General features: G+C 49.7%; 1 long non-coding RNA gene across 4 annotated transcripts in view; it reads right to left on the bottom strand.

The window, feature by feature from the left end:
• Positions 1 to 266: 266 nt before the first annotated feature.
• Positions 267 to 13148, bottom strand: part of LOC140389317 (uncharacterized) — a 301865-nt gene continuing 288983 nt past the window's right edge. For all 4 annotated transcript variants that reach the window (XR_011934345.1, XR_011934344.1, XR_011934343.1 and 1 more), the window contains 2 exons: positions 10188 to 10378; positions 267 to 713 (listed from right to left, as the gene is read on the bottom strand). This is a non-coding gene — a long non-coding RNA (uncharacterized lncRNA). The remainder of the gene's footprint in view (positions 714 to 10187; positions 10379 to 13148) is intronic.

Consider the following 13148-nt stretch of genomic DNA (forward strand, 5'->3'; position numbering starts at 1 on the left):
TCTACATAATAACCTGTCACGTAACCTGCTGCCTTGATCTCCATTAACCATTATACTGTCCATAGCTTTACACTTCCCTTCCCCCCAACTTGCTAGTTTAAAGTTCTTGTGAGTTTCTCACTCATATCGGTGTCTCATCACATTGACAGGGAGGGATGGGAGGTCAGAAAATCACTGGGCTTCATTGACATCTTGTAGCTCCAAAATAGTCACCCTCAAAGAATTATACTCTTCCACACGATTCAAGCACACGGATTGAATTAGAGTTATAAATCACAGGGATTATTTATTCCACTGGCAGCAAAACTTGAAAAATATCAGTGGAAAAGCTCAACTCAGAAAAACAAACAATATACAATGGATATTAGTGACCAATGCTGCATGCTCACCAGGGTACAGTTAAGATTGACAAGGAGGGAATAGGCAACGCGTGGGCGGGATAGAAACCAGAAGATGTTTGTGGTTGTCAGATATAGTCATCTCAGCTCCAGGTGATCTCTGCAGGTATTCCTCAGGGTAGTGTCCTAGGCCCAACTATCTTCAGCTCCTTCATCCATGACCATCTTTCCACCATAAGGTCAGGAGTGCTGAATCACCTGATGTGGGTCTACTTACGCCTCAGGGACTGCAACAGTTCAAGAAGACAGCTCACCACCACCTTCACACGTGCAATTAAGGCAATGAATGCTGGCCGAGCCAGTGACAGCCACATCCTGTAAATGAATTAAAAGAATGATCCTCAGAACTTCTTCAAGGCTTTCGGAGAAGATGACAAATGGTGATTGCTCAGTTCCATGTTACAGGGAAATGTTTAACAGGCTGATAAACTGCTCAAAATTACCAATGTTTTTTTACAACTCACACGGCCAGCAAGGAGCTATTATATTCATTCAAACATGTATTCCATACAGTTGCAAGCTTTGTCTAGATGAGTGTAGTTTAGACTTTAGCTAATGCTGACCATTGGGATTCACTTAGCAACTCAATGACGGTAGGTTTATATAGCAAGATTTTCCAGTCCCAACAGCATTTGACATTGTCGTGTGTGGGGTGGAAATTTTCCTGTCCTGCTTCCAATGATGCTCACCTCTGACAGGACTGGAAAATCCCAGTCAGAGGGTCATAATGGCTCAAGGCACCATTCGGCCCATTGAGTCTATGTAGCTAGAAGGCAGTGTGGGATCATTGGAGAGGATGCACATGGGAAGAGTGGATGAATAGAGGTGTAAGGAAGTGATGAGTAAGCCTTTAACTCACCTGGTAGCTGCCGATGCTGCCCACCTAATAGCACCAGATGATTCACCTTGGCAAATATAGGGTCGGTTTGTATCCAGTCATGAACACACAAGGCAGTGAAGGGCAAGGAGCCCATGAAATTCAGGACAGCAATCACTTTCCCCGCCATTGGAGGGTGTGCACATTCAACACGCAGTGGGTGACGGCTCAATGCATCAGCATGGGCAATCTGGGTCCCTGAGCAGTCGTGAAAGAGTATTCGTAAGCAGCCAATAATAGAGCCCAGTGCTGAATCCTTATGCTGTTGCCATTAGCTCCTTGTCTTCGCAGAAGAGGGTGAGTAATGGCTTGTGATTGGTGATGATAAAAATTGGCGTCCATAGACGTATTGAAGAAATAATTTTGCACCAAATGTGACGAGACGATCTTCTTATTCAATCTGGGCATATTTTCTTTCGGCCGTAGACAGCCCCTGGGAGGCAGAAGCAATCGGTTGGTCACGGCTGTCGTCCATTCGATGGGACAAAACTGCCCCAACACCATCCGGTGAAGATTCGCATGTGACATCCAACAGTTCTAAGGAGTGAAAATGTGTCAACACACTTGAAGAAGACAACCACCGCATCACCTTGTTAAACACCATGGCGGAATTCTCCGTTTCTGAGTGCCGAAATCAATGGAGCATCCATGGACCTTTCCGACAGGAAACTCGTCGCCGCACATTGAGCGATTTTGCTACTGTTGCGGAGCTAGCACCGGTGCTGTGTGGAACATAGTCGATTCCCATGAAAAACAGTGCGGGATTGGCCGGGTCTATGATTGACACTCGAAAGGCTGTCAAGCTGCAGCCGCACACTTCCCACACACACACTTATCGAAGCCAAAAAGATGGCACTGATTGTGCTGAAGCGTTCCCATACAGCTAATGGGTCAGCTGGGGCCAGAGGGCACCCAGGGGGTGCTCTATGAGGGACACCTATACGGCCCCTGGCACTAGGTGTAAAGTGGGCCGTTCGAGGTGTGCGCAGCTGCATGGCTGCCTTTCCGGCCGCGGTAATGGTGCTCCATGTCTGTCCACCCCGACTCCACAGCCCACCTCCTGGCCCGCCCCCACGTCTCCCCCCGGAACTGACAGAAGCCCCCTGCCAGCGGCACAACTTGCGGCGAACTATGGTGATGTTCGACACTGACCGTACCCCCTCTCTCTCAGCTGCCACCATGCCAGGTTCACGATTTTTGAAAGCACAAGTGAACCACGCCATCGAAAATTCGGCCCATCAGAGGCGGAGAATTGCGGATGGGCCCACTAATGATATGCAAAAGGTGTTTAAGGTACTCGTGGAGTGAAACGCAATGACGCCATTATCGAGGTGATGGAGAATCGCGAATTGGAGTCAAACTGGCGCTTCTTGCGATTTTAGCTTCGGAAGAACTCTCCGTCCGATCACACTTCCCGATTTCGGCGTCAGCTTACGGAGAATCCAGCCCCATATCATTTGCCTTGTCCCAAGTCCAAGGTTGGTGCTTTTTCAAAAGCAAGTAGGGGGACGGGGCGGACGGGGGGGCGGGGACGGGGGGGCGGGGGGGGTAGTAGCTAAATTCAGAATAAAGTGCCCATAATAATTCCCTAATCCAAGAAAGAGTGAAGTTCCGTGGCCTTTCACGGAGTAGGGGCCATATTGATTGCCTGTACCTTCTCACCAACTGAGTACTTGCGATCTCGGCCCACTAAATATCCCAAATATACCACTCATTTCACGTAAAATACCGCACTTTGGGCATCGCAGGCAGACTCTATATTCCGAAAACTATTCAAAACTGCCTCGAGGTTCAGCAAATGTCCTTTTTCTGTTGCCCGTGTGACTAACACATCGTCTAAGTAAAATGCAAGCACAGCAATCCTCACAGGATGTCTGCCATGACAAGCTGGAAGACTGCCCACATGCCAGGTGCACTCATCGAATTCTTTGTGCGTATTAATTGTCACATATTTCCATGAGGATTTATTGAGCTCCAGCTGTAGATAAGCATTGCTCAAGTCCAATCTACAGCCACCGGCCAATATTGCATAGAAATTCTCAATGTGAGGTAAAGGGTAATGGACTAATCTAAAAGTCATGTTCACTGCCAATTTATAGTCTCCGCAGAGGCGGACTGTCTTATCCTTCATGGCAGGGACCACCTGCGCCGCCCAATCAGCAAATGCACTGGCTGAAAAATGGCCAATCATTCTAAACGCCGACGTTCACTCTCAACCTTCTCCACTAGAGCGTGGAGAACCAGGCGGGCACAAAAGTATCGGGGCTGGGTTTCCAGGTCCACCTAGATTTTAGCCATGGCCCCTTTAATGGTAGCCAAACCAGGCTGGAAAACCTCCTGAAATTTTCTCAGTACCAGACACAAACCGCCAGAACCCACTTGGAGGATATGCGGCCAATCCAACTGCAGCTGATGTAGCCAATCATGGCAAACAGGCTAGGGCTGTCTCCTTGCACACCAATCGGGGGAAGGTACACTGATTGATGCACATAAACCACCGTGGTGAGGGTAGACCCCGCAATATTTATTTGTTCCCCTGTATAAGTGGCCAAACGAGCTGTCATGTCAGCCAAAGTCAAAGTATGCACTCCTTGTTTGATAAAATCAAAAGTGCTCTGGACCACTACAGAGATGGCCGATCCTTTGTCTAGCTCCAATTGGAGTATATGACCATATGATTCATGTATTGGAATATGAATAGGGGCCACATGTAACCCTGCCAAACAGTTCAGTTGCATCTCAACCTCATTCTCGGCCTCTTCTGCATCAACCAGATACAAGGCCCGGCCACGAGGCTAACACCTACATTGACCGGGGTGCCTGGACCACTGACCGTCCTGCTGCCGACGGGTATGCCTAGACCGGCATCCACAGGAAGCACACAGGCCGAAATTGCCTGCAGTCAAGTCCGGGGAAGTTGCACCTCTCGGTGACCGGCTCTTCGCACAGAAGACAGGGTCACCACGGCGTTTGGTCTGGGCCGCGAGGATACCACTTGAGGGGTGAGGCCCAAAAGGTTCACCTCCATCCCTTGTATCTCTTGGACGCAGCATTCCGTGCTTTCTTGGGACAAGGAATCTGCAGCATCTGACGTAAAGTTAGGGAGACTTCACTCAAAAGCTTTTTCTGAGTTCCATATTATTGATGCTGCAGACCAAGCAGTGGCAGGGTATATCGGACAAAACAGTTCCATATTCCCAATACTCGACTATCTTCCATACCTGAGACACAAACTCGGTGACGGACTCACCGGTGGACCTCTCTGCCGTATTAAACCGATATCTTTGAACCTTTATCGACGGGCTTGGTTTCAAATGTTGCACCACAAGTGTCACGAGCTGGCCGAATGTTCATGTAGCACAGTGGTTAGCACTGTAATTGCGCAGCGCCGTCCAATGAGGCAGGGCGAATCACATAAATTCAAACCTGGCTCCAGAAAATTGGGCAGGCAGCTCATTTGAGTGCGTCGCAGTATGACAGAAAATCAGTTTATTCCTCATCGCCAGTGTAATAAGGAAACGGAGAGGCCACACTGAGTCAAAATAAGAGCAAATTTGTATTTGCAAATGATATATATATAGTTCCCCGTAGACCCCTACCAAGTTCCTGCTTGGTCGGTGTCTTGCTGGGCACTGGGCAATTGAGATACCCCGCCCCAATTGGGGGAGCTCATACTGTGTAAGGAGCACAGGGGTGACAAACATTCCCACCCCATAGGTTCCATGCAGGATATTACAGTATTAAAACTCATGGTTTGGACCTAAATCCCACATGTTGAGAGGTGAGGTGATCTAACTCCCTCATGGTCGGTCCCAATGTCTTTTCTGGGTCCCGGACCAAGAGCTCCACTTCTTACGATGGTTATTCCTGCAGGTTATCACTCCATATTGTCTCTCCTTTTTACTCAGGTCTTGCTCATGTATCCTGCCACCTACTCACAGGACAGCATTAATCAATCACTGCCCTTTAGGTCACAAATGCACAGGAGTAGTGACTCAGTCAGGAGTCGTATTTCTCTCCCCAACACGACAAACAGGCATCTGTCTTCAATCATTGTTCAATGCAAAGCAACAGCCACTGTCCAATCAGCTCCTGTGCTCACACCCTGGCTGAACATCCTGTTCTTCACTGTGGACCACCCCCCAGCCCTGCAGCTTCCACAGTCCTTAGCCTGATACAGAATTAGCTCTATTAACCATTAGGCTTTGCTGGTGTCTTCACTTTGTTGGTATCCTCACTTTGCTACACCAGGCAGGAACCACGATTACCCCTTGAATCGGGCACAAGGGCCAAAATGGGATTCTCACCGGGTGTCAAACCCATTGTGACTCTCCCGCCTTGCTCTGCCAGCCCCCGTCAGATTCTCACCAAGAGCAGGTGAGAACACGTTACCTACTCATTAACATTAATTTGAATGTAATTATCGGGAAGGAAGGCTGATTCATCGGGGTCAGGGAGCTTGGGCTGGACTGAAAAGCGTTCACATTGGAGATCTTCCAGGTTTTGGAGGTTGTGTGGCAGGTCTTCCCTTTGTAGCTTTGAAAATCATCAAACTGTCTTTCAGCATATCAAGTTGTAGTTTACTGTAATGCCTCTGAAGTTTTGAAACCCTTTGATGTCTCTCCCAGCATGTCAATGTCAATGATTGCCAGATAAAGGTGAAAGTCTTCGCTTTGATGTGTTGGAAACTTTGAAGTGCTTTTTTTCATTGTCAACTTCATTCCCTTTTAATTTTATTCAAGCCTCTGGGCATTCCGAGATGTCTAAAAGCTTTTAATTGCATTGTTTATATTTAATTTCTAGGTCCATTGTCTTTACAAGCATCCTGATTGACAGATCCAGGCTATTTCAAAGGATGGTTTGCTTTGTTTGTTTTTATAGCTCTTCACGGTCCATTAATTCTGACGTGCTTCCTATTTTGAGCAGGTGTTTTTCTAACCTTCGTTTTTTAAAGAGGCTTTCTCTTTGTTCTGAAGAGTTTCCCCCAAAGACCAGGGTCGTCGGCTGCCATGAATCCCGCCCCGCCGGTTGCCGAAGTCTCCGGCACCAGAGATTCAACGGGGGTGGGAATCGCGGTGCCGGATGGGCCTGGATGGGCCAAAGTCCCGCCGATAAATTGCCTGTCTCGCCAGCGTAAATTAAAGCACCTATTTACCGGCGGGACAAGGTGGTGTGGGCGGGCTCCGGGGTCCTGGGGGGGGCGCGGGGCGATCTGGCCCCGGGGGGTGCACCCACGGTGGCCTGGACTGCGATCGGGGCCCACCGATCCGCGGGCGGGCCTGTGCCGTGGGGGCACTCTTTCCCTTCCGCCTCCTTCACGGTCTCCACCATGGCGGAGGCGGAAGAGACTCCCTCGAGTGCGCATGCGCGGGAAACTTTCAGCGGCCGCTGACGCTCCCGCGCATGCGCCGCCCCGACATGTCATTTCCGCGCCAGCTGGCGGGGCAACAAAGGCCGTTTCCGCCAGCTGGCGGGGCGGAAATTCCTCCGGCGTCAGCCTAGCCCCTCAATGTTGGGGCTCGGCCCCCAAAGATGTGGAGCATTCCGCACCTTTGGGGCGGCGCGATGCCCGTCTGATTGGCGCCGTTTTGGGCGCCAGTCGGTGGACATCGCGCCGTTTCGGGAGAATTTCGCCCCAGGTGCGGGGCAGCACTCAGACAAAGCACCTGGCCTTTCTAGCAGACTCCCTTTGGCACCCTGGAGGTAAATGTAGAGAGATTGCTCATCCCTTGCCCCCCCACCCCTCCCACCCCTCGGAGCCCATAGTGCCAGGTTAGCATTGCTAAGGGGCGAAGCCTGAAGGGGGAGCAAACTGAGTGAGGTGGGGGAGGCTGGTGGGGCATAGATGGGAGGGCCAGGCTGAAGGGGAAGTGGCCTAATGGAGGGCCCTGAAGGAGAGGTCATTGGGGAGCCAATATTAAGGTGTCCCTCACTTGGTTGAGGGTGGGAGTGGGGTCTTGCCAGGGATGGGTGGCAGCCTTGATAACAATGCAGGGTGGCCTTGCCAGGGATTGGAGGGGGCTGCAATCTTAATCTCAGATTGGGCACCCGTTAAAAAGGGCAGCCCGATTTCTGAGGGGCAGGACCTTCTTGAGGCCAGCATAAAACTCATCCCTCTGCAAAAAAGTTTTGATGGGCAGTTGAATCCCATCTTATCAGCACCGCCCGCCAGCGCCAACGGGAAACTCTTTGGTTTTCTTGCTGTTGGCAGCATTTTGTTTTATTTGGGCAAATCACTGCCATATTCCAGAACATATGCTATCCTTACAAATCTGTATGCATCTGTGAAGATACAGCCAGGGTGAGGAATGGTATATTCGAGTTAATCTTTTTTTTGTTTAATAAATGTATTAGTCTTTTGTTAAACGTTAAACAAATGTCTTGTGATTCTGTCAATCTTTGCCTCTAAACAAAAAATAAAAGTTAGAATCTGCTGGAATCATAACAAATAGCCCTGAGAGAAGGACATTTGCCATTTTTACCCAGTCTGAACAACATGTGTCTCCGGACTCCCAGCAACATGGATGACTCTTAAATGTCCCCTCTGAAATCACAAGTCACTCAGATGTTGTCACTGTGATGGCAAAGGGTAGTAAAAATACATTGAGTTAGAAATCAGATCCCTTCAAGACAATGGTACACGCAGCCTATTATCCCATTGAAATTCCTCCTCAATAACTTTGTTAGAGGTGAAAATATTCACACGTAGGCCTTTTGAGTGAGTAAAGAAGCAGTTTATTATATCAGATCTGGGAGAAAGATTTGGAAACTACACAGTCTCGCAATACTCTTTCTCACTTGAGCTAAGGTTCGCATTGGGTTAATATACAGATTCAAGGGGCGGAATTAGTTGTATTCTCATTAACATACAATCAATCAACTATATTCATGTCACAATTCATTACATGCAGTCAATCAATTTTCTTAGCGTCCCAGTTATCACATATATGGTTAAAGTGGGTGCTGTCTTATCTGCCCCTAACTTCATGCAAAAGTCGCTCAAGAATAACATAAGGATATGTCCTGTCTGCAGCTGGGGACCTTGAGCTTATTAAGGATACATTGCATTCCTTGTTCTGTGAAGATGATATCAACGGCTGTTAAAATACTCCCTATACATACCCACGTCTGGTTCTCATGAGGGAGTTTACACAGTTTGTAACTTATTGTTCAGGAATGTGGCTAGTTGAGCCATTTGGTATCTTTAGTATTGTTATAATAGCTAACAGCCATTTTGTGTCCTATCTGATATTAGTAAGCATTGTGCATACACTATCTATTCCTACAAATTGCCTCTTCTAAACAGGCATCTAAGCCTCTTCTCAACAGGCATCTAAGCCAATGAATACCTTTTGTCTCAGCAGAACTATTCAAAAGTAATATAGGAGCAAAAATGTAGTCACCGAGCCACGTATAATTTATATCACAGTCCAGTATCAGAAAATGTCCCCCAACAAACATCTAAGAACATGTGCCAAAATTGGGAGAGCTATTCCACAATGGTCAATTAACTGCCTGACGTAGTAATACTCACCAATGCAAACCCTACAGCGAAGGACACAGACCCCTCTACCACCAGTCTTTGGTATAACTTTCAACATCAGGAGGACAGGCTCACCAGAGGTGGCAATACAGTGGTATACAGTCAGGAAGAATTTGCACTGGAGCACTCAATATTGGCTCCAGATCTATAAGATCTCAATCCACCAGGTAAAAGATAAAAGAGGAAATCTCCACTGGCACACAGTGGCATCATGGTGTAGTATTTACAATACAACTGGAGCAATCCACCAAGATTCCTTCAACAAAGCTGTAAACACCCATGATCACCGCTACCTAGAAGAACAAGATGTGGAGGTGCCAGCGTTGGACTGGGGTGAGCACAGTAAGAAGTCTTACTTAATCGATTCACCTGAGGAAGGAGCAGCGCTCCGAAAGCTAGTGACATCGAAACAAACCTGTTGGACTTTAACCTGGTGTTGGAGCCATCGGGGGCCCCCCCATTGTCGGAGCCCCCCTTACCCCCCCCCTACAGCCTTTCCCCCCCCCCCCCCACCCCGACCCTGCGCGCAGAGTTCCCATCCGGGCCAGAGAATCGTCAGCCCGGCCGCGTAGAGTGGCCCGCGACCAGCGCCGCACCAAAAGCTCCGCACCAATGGCGCCAATTCTCCTCTGTGCGGAGAATCGCGTACCGGCGTCGGGGCGGCTTGGCATGGTTGCGGGGATTCTACGGCCCGACACGGGGATGGGAGAATCCCGCCCAGTTTGTCTTGATTTTTAACTTGTTTGTTGGTGTGCGAGGAACTGCAGAATCTTTCCTGCCTTTTTTGGAAGTTTCCTGCCTTTTTGAAAAAAGGGTGACAACCAGTGTGTTCTCCTCGAAGAAGATGCCGCCATTACAGAAAAACATTTTAGAATGCTGTGCTCCTAGCTCGTGAGCCTGACAAATCTGTTTGTTCCAAAGACAGTTCCGATTCCTTCAGCAACCGTTCTCTCAGCTTATTTGCATTCACACCAAACACAATTGTGTCCCGAATCATGAAAGATTCCACCACAGAGAAATTACAGGTTTTGGCTTTGAACTTCAAATCAGTGATGAAATGTGTCTATGGACTCTTCTACTTTCTGTAAAAGTGATCTCAACACATAGCGTTCATAATTTTATTCTTCCAGGGTGTGCAATCTTCATCAAGTCTTCAAATTACTCCGTTAAAATTTTTACTATCTCAATTGTTTGCAAATTTAAACGTATTAAACAGAGCAAGTGCTTTGGACCCTGCCGCTGTTAGGAGCATCACTACCTTACGCAAATCTGATCGATCTCTTAAATGTACTGCAATAAGAAACAGGTTAAATTGTTGTTCAAACACACACCAGTTTCTGTCCACATTACCATGAAATCTGAAACTCACTGGTGGCTTCAACGACTCTATGCAGTTCATTTCTGCAGTCTGCAAAATCTTCAAATCTCTGTGGACCTCGTGGCAAGCTTCACCGATGATCTGATAGTTTTTTTCAGTGGTTAATACCATTAGGTCCTGGTACCATGTAATGTTCTTGTTGGACGACTTGATTTAAATGACAAGAATGCTTGTAGCTAAAGCTATAAATGATATATTAACATTAACTGTGGGTCAAATACATACAAAACAACAGGTGAATAACAGTATGATCATGCACAAGCAACCTCTCTTCCAGTTCCCTAGTCAGTCTGAGGTCACCTGACTCTAACATTCACTTATATACTAATGAGACTCCTAGTCGTCAGTCAGTGAATTACAACACAACCATGATATCACTACACTGACCTTTCTGAACATTGCCTAAAAGACTCTCTTTCTGTTTTGGTTTGATTCCACTGGTAAATAGCTTAGCTATACCATTCAATATATAGGGAAGGTCATAGAATTTACAGTGCAGAAGGAGGCCATTCGGCCCATCGAGTCTACGCCGGCTCTTGGAAAGAGCACCCTACCCAAGATCAACACCTCCACCCTATCCTCATAACCCAGTAACCCCACCCAACACTAAGGGCAATTTTGGACACTAAGGGCAATTTATCATGGCCAATCCACCTAACCTGCACATCTTTGGACTGTGGGAGGAAACCGGAGCACTCGGAGGAAACCCACGCACACACGGGGAGGATGTGCAGACTCCTAACAGACAGTGACCCATGTCGGAATCGAACCTGGGACCCTGGAGCTGTGAAGCAATTGTGTTATCCACAATGCTACCGTGCTGCCCAATGTTAAGTTAGCATTCAACAAAGAGATTTTTTGTTTGTTTGATATCCTTATTATTTGAAAGTGCCTTGCTTATGATGAACAGACATGGCAAAAATAAGTATTCAGTCACAGCACTTTTTATCTGAACTCTCACGTTAAAGTGTGCTTAAACTCCATGCCTGGAGGATTCCAACACAAAACAATGCCCCTGCTGGTGTTACAGTGGTGGAGATTGTGGGCAGGTTGTGTGGAAAAGCCACCCACGTCGGACACATGGAGGACCTAGTACATAAACTTGTGCGAACAAATCTCTCACAGCAAGGTGGAACCTGGGGGGGATTCCACCATTGCAGAGCCTACAGTCCACTACTATAAATAAATGAATGGCTTGCAGCTCCAGGATCTGAGGGATTTAAACACAGGTCGCAACAGTTCTCTTTCCAGGAATGGACACCTGGGGCGAAATTCTCCCCCAACGGCGCGATGTCCGCCGACTGGCGCCCAAAACGGCGCCGATCAGACGGGCATCGCGCCGCCCCAAAGGTGCGGAATGCTCCGCAACTTTGGGGGCCGAGCCCCAACATTGAGGGGCTAGGCCGACGCCGGAGGGATTTCCGCCCCGCCAGCTGGCGGGAACGGCGTTTGTTGCCCCGCCAGCTGGCGCGGAAATGACATCCCCGGGCGGCGCATGCGCGGGAGTGTCAGCGGCCGCTGACAGTTTCCCGCGCATGCGCAGTGGGGAGAGTCTCTTCCGCCTCCGCCATGGTGGAGGCCGTTGCGGAGGCGGAAGGGAAAGAGTGCCCCCACGGCACAGGCCCGCCCGCGGATCGGTGGGTCCCAATCGCGGGCCAGGCCACCGTGGGGGCACCCCCTGGGGTCAGATCGCCCCGCGCCCCCCCCAGGACCCCGGAGCCCGCCCACACCGCCTTGTCCCGCCGGTAAATACCTACTTTAATTTACGTCGGCGGGACAGGCAATTTCTCGGCGGGACTTCGGCCCATCTGGGCCGGAGAATTGAGCGGGGGGTCCCGCCAACCGGCGCGGCCCAATTCCCGCCCCCGCCCAATTTCCGGTACCGGAGACTTCGGCAACCGACGGGGGCGGGATTCACGGCGGCCAACGGCCATTCTCCGACCCGCTGTGGGGTCGGAGAATGGCGCCCGTGGTGCTTCCAAGTAAGTGTTACAACTGTAATTTCTGGCACTGACACTCTCTAGACTGCTCTCTAGCTTCCAGAAGGATATTTTATCTGTGGGGTTTAGCTAGTTAGGGGAACTCTCTGGGGGTTCCTTTAATTAGGGGTCTCTGAGGGTTCCACATTTGGAGTCCCTGAGCGTCTCTCTATTTAGGGGGTACCTGTGGGGTTCCTTCATATTAAGGAGGCCCCTGTGGGATCTCCCTATTAAGGGGATTCTGGGGCCTTCCCTCTAGTTAGGGGGGTCTCTGTGAGGGGTTCCTTTCCTTAGGGGGTCCCTGTGGGGGATCCCTCTAACTCGGGAGTCCCTGGAGTGTCTCCCTATTAAGGGGGCCCCATTGGGGGGGGGGTCCCCTATTTAGTGGGTCCCTGGCAGATTCACCCTATTTACGGGGTCTCTTGGGGGTTCTATCATTTTCGGTCTCTGGGAGTCCGTGAGGATTGGTCTGGTCGAGGATGAGTGGGCAGATTGTGCATTGTAGGGGCGAAGGGTGGCCGCCGGATGGACTTTGGCGGCAAATCCCTGAAGGAGTTACGAACTTGGCCCACCGTGTGGTCCACCTCGTCAGAGTCAGATTTGGTGAGACCTGTTGTAATAACCCCCCACATGGGGCGTCATTCTCCGCCGGCGGGAGTCTCCGTTTTGCCGGCGCCCGGGGGTTTCCCGACAGCGTGGGGCTGCCCCACAATGGGAAACCCCATTGACCGGCCGGTGTTACGGAGACTCCCGCCGGCCGGTCGGGGCAAAAATGTGGCGGGGCGGGTAGGAGAATTTCGCCCATGATTCCCGACCTAGAGGACTGGAGAATTGCGGAGGGCCGGATCTTCTCGCTGGCACGTGAACCCCGATCCCACCGCCAGCGGGTGTTCGCAGCATCAGAAACGGTTTGGCACCCAGCACTGATCCCGATTTCTGTCAGAATCCCGATTCTCCATCCGATCAGGAAATG

This window comes from Scyliorhinus torazame, chromosome 14, assembly GCF_047496885.1.
Source record: "Scyliorhinus torazame isolate Kashiwa2021f chromosome 14, sScyTor2.1, whole genome shotgun sequence".
Lineage (NCBI taxonomy): Eukaryota > Metazoa > Chordata > Chondrichthyes > Carcharhiniformes > Scyliorhinidae > Scyliorhinus > Scyliorhinus torazame.